Source organism: Adiantum capillus-veneris, chromosome 4 (assembly GCF_014529385.1).
Source record: "Adiantum capillus-veneris isolate H3 chromosome 4, ASM1452938v2, whole genome shotgun sequence".
Taxonomy (NCBI): Eukaryota; Viridiplantae; Streptophyta; class Polypodiopsida; order Polypodiales; family Pteridaceae; genus Adiantum; species Adiantum capillus-veneris.
In genome coordinates, this window is record NC_140934.1 from 118,845,254 (window position 1) to 118,854,813 (window position 9,560).

Below are 9,560 nucleotides of genomic sequence, written 5' to 3' on the forward strand. Positions count from 1 at the left end.
AGAACAATATGCACTTGGATTTATTTCAAATACAGTCCCAATGGCAACCTTTTGTGTCGCTACAAACATGCACACTCTATCACCATGATTGAAATTAGCCATACCTGCAAGAAGATTTTCAAGAATAATTGTTAAACAAACCGCTTGCAGAGTATATTGATTTACGTAGCATAAAGCATAACAAGTATGTATGTGGGTGTTTCATGACAAACACCCTGTGGCCTTAAGGTCATAGGGTTCCCTCTATGCTACTAAGAATCTCTTTGTGCTCTATGCTCTATGATCTATCGTCTATGCTCTATGATCTATATTGACTTCCTATGGCCCCTAGACCACAAGGCGCCCTCATTGTTTCCAAAAAACCCTCATTGTTTTGCTATGGCCCCAGGGCCATAGCTCTCTATGTCGGTATAAAGAATATTTGCTCTATATTAGCTCCCTAAGGCCTGAAGGCCATAGGGTTGTCCTCAAGATCACCTCACGGAGTTTCATGTCAAGTATATATACATCCTATGGCACCCCATGACCCTAGGGCCATAAGATCTCCAAACGGAACATACGGCAATCTATGGCCCTTGAGCTTATACATTGCAACCCCATGACCCTAGGGCCATAGGATTGGCATATGAAACATACGGCAATGTATGGCCCTTGAGCTTATACATTGCAACCCCATGACCCTAGGGCTATAGGATTTCCAATGGAACATAAGGCAACGTATGGCCCTTGAGCTTATACATTGACACCCTATGGCCCTAGGGCCACAAGACTTCAAAACATACAAGAAGACAACCTATGGCCCTAAGGCCAAGGGTGTGAGCATTGACACCCTATGGCCCTAGGGCCACAAGACTTCAAAACATACAAAAAGACAACCTATGGCCAAGATGTCAAAGGTGGCCAAGATATCAATGCAGCCCCATGGCCCTAGGGCCATAGGATCTCTATATGGAACATGCGGCCTTGAGCTTATACATTGCCACCCTATGGCCCTAGGGCCACAAGATCTCACAACATATAATAAGAGAACCTAAGGTCCCCAAGCTCAAGGGTGCGGGTGTAAGGGTGGCCAAGATATCAATGCAGCCCCATGGCCCTAGGGCCATAGGATCTCTATATGGGACATGTGGCACCCTATGGAACTTGAGCTTATACATTGCCACCCCATTACCCTAGGGCCATAGGATTTCCAAATGGAACATGGGTAATGTATGGCCCTTGAGCTTATACATTGCCACCCCATTACCCAAGGGCCATAGGATTTCCGAATGGAACATAGGCAATGTATGGCCATTGAGCTTATACATTGCCACCCCATGGCCCTAGGGCCGTAGGATCTCCATATGGGACATGTGGCACGCTATGGCCCTTGAGCTTACATATTGCCACCCCATGACCCTAGGGCCATAGGATCTCCAGCTAGAAAGTAGGGCAACGTATGGCTCTTGAGCTTATACATTGTCGTGGACCTAGGGCCATAGGATCTCCAACTGGAACATAAGGCTATGTATTGGAGCTTATCCATTGTTGCCCCTAAACCCTAGGGCCATAGGATTCCAAATGGAATATAGGGCAACTTATGGCTCTTGAGCTTATACATTGCCACCCTATGGCCCTAGGTCCACAAGCTTTCACATTGCCACCGTAGGGCCACAAGGATCTCACAAGATAGAAGAAGAAAACCCTAGGACATAGGATTTTCACGCTTTGATCCTTGACCTCTAACATTGTCGTCCTATGGTGTGAGCCTAGGGGTGGCTGAGGTGTCTTCATAATAATTTCGGCCATTCAAGGGATATCCGCAAGTGGCATAAATTTAAAAAATAATTTAAATAAAAATTACGCTACGACAAACTTTGTCATAATGGTTTTTCAAATACACTTATTGATATCGGACAAAAAAATAGCGCACAATTTTTGGGATAATTTTTTTAAAATTTAGCTATTTTTAGTGTATTTTTTACTATGCAGATTTTGATTCCGGAGTCAAATTTTGCTTCATGGGTGTCGTTCCACTCGTACTACAAAGATATGGACATTGACAAAGCCTAGCACCAACTTTTTTTTTTCCATACTCTTTTTTTTTTTTAATAAATTTATAAAGCTCTTTCAATTTCGGAGCCGACGAGCTATGTCTCATTTTTGAACAAAGCCTAGAACTCTAGTAATCTCGACTGCAAACTCGTGAGAACAGCCCCTACATTCAAAATTTGAATTTTGAATTTCTAACCTAACCTAACTAACCTTATCTCTCTCTTTCTCTCTCTACCACAAATTTTTTCGCACTGTCGCTCTCTTTCTCTCTCTCGTTTCTTGCTCGAAATCTGCACAGAAACCTGGACAGAGCTTGTCTTTCTCTGTCTCTCTCTCCCTCTCTCCCTACACATACAGTTCTACGCCATCGTTGCGACGCGCACACAGATCTACGCGAAGCCATTGCCACAACCTTCACCAGAAGGACTGTTGTCGCGACCTCCCAAACACACATTTGTTACCATCATCGTCGCGGCCTCAACACACCTAAGTGACTGCTTGCTACTGCTGCAGCCGGTTTTCATCAAACACAGATTTACGCAGAGGTAACATGTAGAAACCCTAATCTTTTTGCTTAATTCGGTTTTAACTGTTCCTAATCTAATTACGTTTTAGCTACGTTGTGAATCGCCTCTCTCTAAAATAATAAACAAAAATCATTAATTACCTCTCTCTAAAACTGTAAAACTGTAGACTGTAGAACTATAAAACAGAAAAATCTCTAATTAGAGATCTAAAACTGTAATACAGAATACTCTAATTAGAGACTTAAAAATATAAAACAGAAGACACTTATTAGGGACCTAAATTTGTAAAACGAAAAACTCTTATTAGGGACTTAAATCTGTAAAACAGAAAACTCCTCATAAGTGACCTAATACTGTAAAATTGTAAAACTCTAACTGCAAAAATCTCTAATTAGAAAAACAATTATAAACCTGCAAATACAAAAGACAATAACTACACAAAATGCTAAAACTATAGATACCTGTAATTGGGTTGTGGGGAGTTGGGCACACGTTGTAAGAGGACGAGTAGAGCGCGCTGTTGTATGAGGATGGATAAGGGTTCAGTTGCAAGAGGATGGGAAAAAAAGAGAGGCAAAAAGGTGGGAAAGAAAGTGTACACTATATGTGTTTGTAAGATATGGTGTAATATAGTTTCTTTAAATTCATTTGTAGTCACTAAAATAAAACTAGACATCAAATCTTTAGAAGGGTAGACAGGGTGTGCCTACATAGGGTTTCACCTCATACTAAAGAGTAACATATGGCCCTAAGGCACCCAATGACCATAAGGCCATAGGGTGGTCTCACATCGTACTACAGGGTGACCAATGTCCCATCTGGCCATAGGGTGCCAATGTCCAATCTCAAGGGTCATAGGGTTCCCTATGTTCCTATTGAAGATCCTATGGCCATAGGGCCATAGGATCTCCAAAACGTATATATGGCACTATGGCCATAGGATCACATGGTTCTCTATGTCCAATCTAGAGACCTTGTGGCCCAAGGGCCTTAGGGTGGCAATGTACAATCTCAAGGGCCATAGGGTTCCCTATGTTCCTTTTGGACATAGGGTGGCACTAGGGCCATAGAATCTCCAAAAGCAACATAAAGAACCCAGGGCCATAGGATCAAAGGGTGACCTATTGGAGACCTTGTGGCCCAAGGGCTATAGTGTGGGAATGTACAATCTCAAGGGCCATAGGCTTCCCTATGTTCCTTTTGGAGATCCTATGGTCCTCGGGCCATAGGATCTCCAAAATGAACATATGGCCCTACGGACATAGGATCACAGGGTTCCCTATGTTCCTTTTGGAGATCCTATGGTCCTCGGGCCATAGGATCTCCAAAATGAGCATATGGCCCTATGGACGTAGGATCACAGGCTTCCCTATGTTCCTTTTGGAGATCCTATGGTCCGCAGGCCATAGGATCTCCAAAAAGAACATATGGCCCTACGGACATAGGATCACAGGGTTCCCTATGTTCCTTTTGGAGATCCTATGGTCCTCGGGCCATAGGATCTCCAAAATGAACATATGGCCCTACGGACATAGGATCACAGGGTGCCCTATGTTCCTTTTGGAGATCCTATGGTCCTCGGGCCATAGGATCTCCAAAATGAACATATGGCCCTACCGACATAGGATCCCATCAAGAGACACAGTGGCCCAAGGGCCATAGGATGGCAATGTACAATCTCAAGGGCCATATGGTTCCATATGTTCCTTTTGAAGATCCTATGGCCCTAGCGCCATAGAATCTCCAAAAGGAACATAAGGAACCTATGGCCATAGGATCAAAAGGTGCCCTATGTTCCATATTGAGACCTTGCGGCCCAAGGGGCATAGGGTGTATTTGTACAATCTCAAGGGCCATAGGGTTCCATATGTTTTTTTTGGAGATCCTATGGCCCTATATCCATAGGATCACAGGGTGCCCTATGTCCCATCTAGAGACCTTGTGGCCCAAGGGCCATAGGGTGACAATCTACAATCTGAAGGGCCATAGGATTCCCTATGTTCCCTAGGGTCACAAGGTGCCTTACGTTCCATCTGAAGACCCTATGGCCCAAGTGCCATAGGGTGGCAATGTACAATCGAAAGGGCCATATGATTCCCTATGTTCCTTTTGGAGATCCTATGGCCCTAGAGCCCTAGGTGCATGGGGCTGCCATGGTGGCCGTTAATATGAACCATGGTGTACCCTATGTACGTAGGCCACCCTTGGGCCCTTGGATGCCCTCTGTCTCATCTAAAGACCTTGTGGTCCAAGGGCCATAGGGTGACAATCTACAATCTCAAGGGCCATAGGATTCCCTATGTTCCCTAGGGTCACAAGGTGCCCTACTTTCCATTTGAAACAATGAGGGCACCTTGTGGCCTTCGGGCCATAGGATCTCTATGTAGAGCATAGAGCAAAGAGCAAAGAGCATAGAGAGCTTCTTACTACCATAGAGGGAACCCTATGGCCTTCAGGCCACAGGGTGTCAATATAGAGATAACAGAGGTACTTACTAGCACAAAGGGGACCCTATGGCCTTCAGCCGACAAGGTCTCCTCAATATAAAGAAAATAGTATTTTTTACTGGCATAGAGAGCACCCTATGGACTTGGGTCCATAGGTTTCTTTAAAACATACAGGGCACCTTGTGTCCTTAGGGTCATAAGATGTGTAGAGCATAGAGAGGTTCTTACTAGAATACAGGGGACTCTATGGCCTGAAGGCCACAGGCTCCCAATATGGAGCATAGATCGGTTCTTACTAGCATAGAGAGACCAAATAGTGCTTTATACATGGGGCCATAAGGTGTCAAAACAATGAGGGTTTTTTCAAGACAATGAGGGCACCTTGTGGCCTTGGGGCCATAGGATGTCAATATAGAGCATAGAGCATAGAGCATACAGCATAGAGCATAGTGCATAGAGAGCTTCTTACTACCATAGAGGGAACCCTATGGCTTTCAGGCCACAGGGTGTCAATATAGAGATAACAGAGGTTCTTACTAGCATAGAGGGGACCCTATGGCCTTCAGCCCACAAGGTCTCCTCAATATAGAGAAAATAGTGTTTTGTACTAGCATAGAGAGCACCCTATGGACCTGGGTCCATAGGTTGCCAAAAAACTGTCATGAATGGTTTCTTTAAAACATATAGGGCACCTTGTGCCCTTAGGGTCATAAGATGTGTAGAGCATAGAGAGGTTCTTACTAGAATACAGGGAACTCTATGGCCTGAAGGCCACAGGGTCCCAATATGGAGCATAGATCAGTTCTTGCTAGCATAGAGAGACCAAATAGTGCTTTATACCTGGGAGCATAATGTGCCAAAACAATGAGGGTTTTTACAAAACTATGAGGGCACCTTGTGGCCTTGGGGCCATAGGATGTCAATATAGAGCATAGAGCATAGAGCATAGAGAGCTTCTTATTGTCATAGAGGGAACCCTATGGCCTTCACGCCACAGGGTTTCAACGTAGAGAAAACAGAGGTTCTCACTAGCATAGAGGGGACCCTATGGCCTTCAGCCCACAAGGTCTTCTCAATGGCATAGAGAGAATCCTATGGCCCTGGGTCCATAGGTTGCCACAAAACCCTCATGAAGGGTTTCTTCAAAACATATAGGATGTGTAGAACATAGAGAGTTACTTACTAGCATAGGGGGGACCCTATGGCCTTCAGTCCATAGGGTGCCAATATAGAGCATAGATCGGTTCTTACTAACATAGAGAGACCAAATAGTGCTTTATACATGTGGCCATAGGGTTCCAAAACAACAATGAGGGTTTTTTCAAAACAATGAGGGCACCTTGTGGCCTTGGGGCCATAGGATGTCAATATAGAGCATAGAGCATAGAGCATAGAGAGCTTCTTACTAGCATACAAGGAACCCTATGGCCTTCAGGCCACAGGGTGTCAACGTAGAGAAAATAGAGGTTCTCACTAGCATAGAGGGGAACCTATGGCCTTCAGCCCACAAAGTCTTCTCAATATAGAGAAAATAGTGTTTTTACTAGCATAGAGAGCACCCTATGGCCGTGGGTCCATAGGTTGCCAAAAAACCATCATCAAGGGTTTCTTAAAAACATAGAGGGCACCTTGTGCCCTTGGGGTCATAGTATGTGTAGAGCATAGAGAGGTTCTTGCTAACATACAGGGGACCCTATGGCCTTCAGGCCAAAGGGTGCCAATATAGAGAATAGATCGGTTCTTACTAGCACAGAGCGGACCCTATGGCCTTCAGGCCAAAGGGTGCCAATATAGAACAAAGATCAGTTCTTACTATCATAGAGAGACCAAATAGTGCTTTATACCTGGGGCCATAGGGTACCAAAACAATGAGGGTTGTTCAATGGCATAGATAAACACCCTATGGCCCTGGGTCCATAGGTTGCCAAAAAACCCTCCTGAAGGGTTTCTTCAAAACATAGAGGGAAACTTGTGTCCTTGGGATCATAGGATGTGTAGAGCATAGAGAGGTTCTTACTAGCATACAGGGGACCTTATGGCCTTCAGGCCATAGGATGCCAATATAGAGCATAGATGGTTCTTACTAGCAAAGATCGGACCCTATGGCCTTCAGGCCAAAGAGTGCCAATATAGAGCATGGAGCGGCTCTTACTAGAATATAGGGGACCATATGGCTTTCAAGTCACATACTGCCAATATAGAGAAAATAGTGTTTTTACTAGCATATAGAACATCCTGACCTAGGGGGATTGGTTGTCAAAAATCCATCATAGAAGGGTTCCTATGGCCTTCAGCCCACAAGGTCTTCTCAATATAGAGCGAATAGTATTTTTCATTGGCATACAGAGCACCCTTGGGGCCCTTGAGGCCAACCCTATGGCCTTCAGGCCTTAGGGAGCTAATATAGAGTATGGTGCTTTCTATCGGCATAGAGAGCTATGGCCCTAGGGCCATAGCAAAACAATGAGGTGTTTTTGGAAATGATGAGGGCACCTTGTGGTCTTGGGGCCATAGGAATTCAATATAGATCATAGAGCATAGACGATAGAGCATAGAGCACAAAGACATTCTTAGTAGCATAGAGGGAACCCTATGACCTTCAGGCCACAGGGTGCCATTATAGAGTAAACAGAGGTTCTTACTAGCATAGAGGGGACCCTATGGACTTCATCCCACAAGGTCTCCTCAATATAGAGCAAATAGTGGTTTTTACTTGCATGGAGAGCACCATATGGCCCTGGGGTCATAGGTTACCCGAAAACCCTCATGAAGCGTTTCTTTAAAACATTGTGGCCACCTTGTGGCCTTGGGGCCATAGGATGCCAATGTAGAGCATAGAGAGGTTCTTACTAGCATGCAGGGGACCCTATGGCCTTCAGGCCACATGATGCCATATGGTGTTGGTGTAGAGGCTCTAAGGGGGTATTTAGGCCATTCAAGGAATACTTCTTTGAGGGTCCTCTAATGTCATAAGGGAACATGTGATCACACTACCATAGAGTGGCCTAGGTACACTTGTAGAACCATTTTGTTGGCACCCTTTGGACCTAGGACCACATGGTTTAACATAGAGGTGACTCTATGGCCCTAGGTCCATATGGATGTAATAATATCCATCTTGTCTAAATATATGTCATTCTTTTTACAGAAAATGTCTAAGAAGAGAAAGTCAAAGTCAGTTGATGCAACAGGCTCAACACCAAGTTCTTGGTATCTAGATTTTCACTTACCAAATGGTGGAAGTGATGAGAAAGTCCACTTGTTCTTTCAAGATAAAGAGCAATTGCCCTTCAAGGACTGTGGTATTGTCAAGGACATAAAGAAAGATTGTTCAGATCTTGAAATGTCTCCATGCCTTGGAGTAAAACTACTCAATGGTGACTCCTACTTGTTGGAGCCTGTGGCATTTGCTCAAAAATTGATGAAGGTTGATTATGAAGGAGTGACAATGACAAAAGCAGGGTGGGTGGAGCTTCAAGACGACACTCCAAGTGAGAACTTTATAGACTTATATATTGAGGGCTTTAAGAAAGTCAATCAATATTTAGGTAAATTGAGCAGCACAAAGAAGAATAAGAAGCGAAAGAATGAAGACACAGGTACAGTAAATCAATCTAAGACGCTCAAGGAGAGTCAGACTCCCTCACTTGGAGAAAATAGTGGAAATGTGGCGAAAGAAAATCTTTCAGTTATACCCTTACAGACTCAAGAAGCAGGAGATTCTAGTGGACTTGCAATCCTAACAGTTGGAACCCCCTCAGTGGCAGTGGTTGTGGACTCAGCATCCTTAGCTGTGTTGGACTCTATTATACAGCCCAAAGAAAAAGATCTTGATAAAGAAGTTGCCAAAACTTCTAAGAGTGGGCTAGATGGATACGTCGAAATTGACCACTATTTTAAATTTGGTGTACAATTTACCCAATTGATCCCAGTTGAGCAATGCAACCTTGCACCAGATGGCTATAGATGCAGACCATTGTCAGATGTATATGTGAAATATCTCTTGAAGAAATTTGCAGGGCACTCTAGGCCAGTCTCCAGTGCAGCAAACTTGATGCCGTATAACCCAATTACAAAAATGCCTTTACAAACAGCTGAAGTGCATGGAGACAAGCTATCAACATACCACTACTGGATTCTAGCTGGTCAGCATTCCATCATAGCGGCTAGAGCTTTTTTGCGTAACAACAGCACTAAGTATGCTTTGAGAAAAGAGTTCTACAAGTTTAGAACTGCAAGGATAGTGGTAGACGCTCCGAAAGAGGTTGCTGTTCGAATTTCTAGAATGGAGAACATGGAGAGAATAACAGCAATGAAACACCAGCCTTATGTGGAGGTCTTGAAGCATGGCCGTAGTCAATGGCTTGCATATTCTAAACCAACAAAACCCAAGGCAGGTGTTCCTGTCGGTCATCCGAGTCGAGCAGGTTGGGATGTAAGTTCCACTTCCCTATGCTTGTTTTTGTTACAAATATGTCTTGAAATAAAGTTAATTTTCTTTTCTTTATTTTGAAGGCCTTTGTAAATGTGGCGAACATCGTGTTCAACCATA